The sequence below is a fragment of the Uloborus diversus genome, chromosome 1, assembly GCF_026930045.1.
Source record: "Uloborus diversus isolate 005 chromosome 1, Udiv.v.3.1, whole genome shotgun sequence".
NCBI classification, from domain to species: Eukaryota; Metazoa; Arthropoda; class Arachnida; order Araneae; family Uloboridae; genus Uloborus; species Uloborus diversus.
Genome location: NC_072731.1, coordinates 236,513,618 through 236,516,944, shown reverse-complemented (window position 1 = coordinate 236,516,944; position 3,327 = coordinate 236,513,618).

The window sequence follows — 3,327 nt, the reverse complement described above, 5'->3', positions numbered from 1 at the left end:
TTTTTTCCTCAAAACACTCTTAAGTTGCTAAAAAAAAAAAAAATAAATAAAATTCTGAAACATTTTAACAAAAGTTAAAAATAGTTTTTTTTTTTGGTATTGCCCATAAACCTCAATATTAATGTAGTATTTTCTAAAACGTTTCTTGTATCATTGCATAAAATTAAAACATAATATTAGTTTAGGAGCTAAATACACAATCTCATAAATTTGTTGCATAAGATGGCTAGTCCATTTTAGAACCCTCAATTGTATTTATTCCAAATATAAGGGTGGGTGTTTTTTTTTTTTTTTTTTGTACATTTTAGTTTTTAATGCAATTGATATTTTACTGCTTATTTAATGTAATAATTAGTACAATAAAATATCATTTTGTTATTAAGTTAAATGCATCATTCTAGCTAAGTATTATTAAGTAACTAATATTTTTTTTTATGGTTAGTGCCAAATGGGTAAGAGAAAATGCTGCTCTTGTTCACTATATTTGCTGTTTTATCCTTGTGAATGTTATCCAAATTTATATTTAAGTATTGCTTATTAAATTTTTAAAAATATTTATTTGTTGTGCGGAAAGTTTATGAAAGGTTAAATATTTAGTTATGATGATGAATGTGAAGAAAACATGATCAATGGTTATGTATTCAATTAAAAAAATTATAATAAATAAAAAAAGCAAGTGATGTTCATATTGTTTTTTTTTTATTATTTTTTTTTTAATTTGTGTATGTGCTCCACTTTGAAAACATATTTTGGATGAGTTGCTTTTAAGCATAAACTATCATTGTACAGTAAACCCTGTCGAAGTTGACCACTATTCTCAGTTACAAATTTAGTCTTGGATCAAATATCATCGCCTCAGAGCAACAATAAGTTATCTTAGTGTTATTTCTGGGATTAGATATCTTACTGTTGCTCTGTGGCGACGATATATCAACCTCCAAAAGTTGAACACTTGTCTAAGATGGTCAACTTACACAGGTTTCACTGTATTTATTTGTTACTTTTTCATTACTTAATGAATACAAAAATAATATCTTATTCAAATAATCATTTCTATGCTTGCTTAGTAAAAAGTGCTTTTCAAAGCTCTTTTAGTACTTAAAACCTCTTGAATTTTATGTGAAGAAATGAACCATATTTTATAAATATGTACATTTTTCATTTCTCTGCAATTGACAGTTACAGAAACTGTCTGTTTTTTAGCTTTATCAGCCTAGTCTTTCTGTCAATCAAATTCTTTCATCTTTCTCTTTCATGCGTGAGAAAGCTTCAAACATGATTTATCTTTCCTATTCTTAGATGGTTTATAACCTTCTCATTTGTTGCTTGGTTAATCTCCTATTTTTACAATTTCAACTATTTATGTTTCCAACTTTTATTAGGTATTTTTACATCCATAAGCTTTCATCTTTATAAATCCTTGTAACCCTGAAACACTTGTCTTCATTTTTTCCAGATTTGTGCACTTTTAAGGCTTAATTTTACTTTTTAGCGTAAAAGTATTTATTTTTTATGCAAAACTTCTTGTTCAGGGGGGTGGTAGAAATTTTATTTTGCTAACCAAAAAAGTTGGTCTTTTGATAGTTTTTTGTTGATGTGAAAAAAATTTCTTTTTTTTTAAATACTAATTTTGTTTATTATTGCACCAATCTTTTCTTATTCAAGAAATTTAGTCCAAATATGAGTTTTGAAAACATTATAGTATGAATATTCATTCCATTCTGAAAAAAATATGTAGTCGCAGCCCCCCAAAAAGATACTACGTCCAAACTGTCTGGATTCATATTGAATGTTCTTGATATTAAAGTTCTGTGTGGGACTTTTGACTTTATTTAAATGTAAATGAAACTTTGTCAAAAAGACGGTTTAAAAAAGAAAGAAAAAAAAAAGAGCACAAATTGTTAAGAAAGTGCCGCAAACAGCTATTTCAAGGCTTCAGAAAAGCATCTTAATTTAAAAAAAAAAATAATAATAATAATTGAATTATTGCATTTTGAATTCAAATGATGTTTTTTACAATCACAGATTGCGATAGGACCCTGCTCGTTGAGTTTCTTGTTTCTACATATGTACTGGAATGGATGTTTATATTAAAACTCACTTTTTAAAACCATACGTGACTTCTCTTCAATAGAATGTAGCAGGGTGTCAATGATTTAAATTAGTTGATTTCAATAATGATTGATAAACAAATAGCATTGATATAAATTGTTTTTCAACTTAAATCCTAGAAATCATGTTTAAAATTTTGAATTTAACTAGCTGCCTTTTTCTTAGCTAGTACAACTTTTGTTACTTCTGATTTTGTCCATAGGGTTTCTAAAAGTTTGTGGCCTTGACTGAAAGGTCCCTGAACATTTTTACATATTTCTTGCTACAGAATGCTCTTTCAATGCTCTGCAATGTGTTTAAAAAAATTAATATACATATAATTTTCCTTCAAATGCTGTGAAAGTTATTTTAAAAAGTAAATCAAACAACACCAGCTCATGTAATTTAAGCAAAAGTAATATTTCTTTCGAATTGTTTGTATTGATGCATAATAATGGTGGTCCAATTGTTTTATTTTGCATTTTTGATAAAAAAAAAAAAAGGTTTGTAGTTTACTTATTTTAATGGGAAACAAGTTAGGAATGGAAAGAAAATATACATTTATTATGTTTCATTCCATCATACTGTAAAATTTCAGAATGTAATAGGTACAGCTAATTTGATTTAATGTAAATATAATTTATTTGTAATAAAAATAATTTATGGAATTCTGGAGTTTTATCTTTAAAATTTTCTCCAAGTAGTATGTCAGCTAATTGAAAAGTATTTCATTTACTCATTTGTTAATATTTTCTGATCATGAACTTAAAAGTAATCTATACTATTAAACCCTATGTCTTTGTTATATTATCTTCTCCGGACTGTTAATGTCTACCAGGTCAAGACCAATACCATCGAGTACAAACATCCAGGGGAAGTCATTCCACCCTATCTCACCCCTCTAAACCTTAAGGGGACGAACATCATTCAGAGGACATCCAGGGGTAAAAGCAGTAAATCAATTTGTCACGTGCCGCAGGCATGTAGTTGACATGTGTTGTCGAGCTAATCGAACAGGGGGTACAGTACCCTAGTTAGATTAATAATTGTTACAAATGGAAATGCCAGTTTTTTGCAACATCCCACGCACATAAAATTAGGTTAAAGTAATTGATGTAATTGTTTCATTGCCCCCCCCCCCCCCCATCACTAAAGTCATAGAAATCTGGATGCCTTTCTTACATAAAATTTGACTCCCGCAAGCCGCAAACCCAAAAGAGTCAAGTTTGGAAAGTA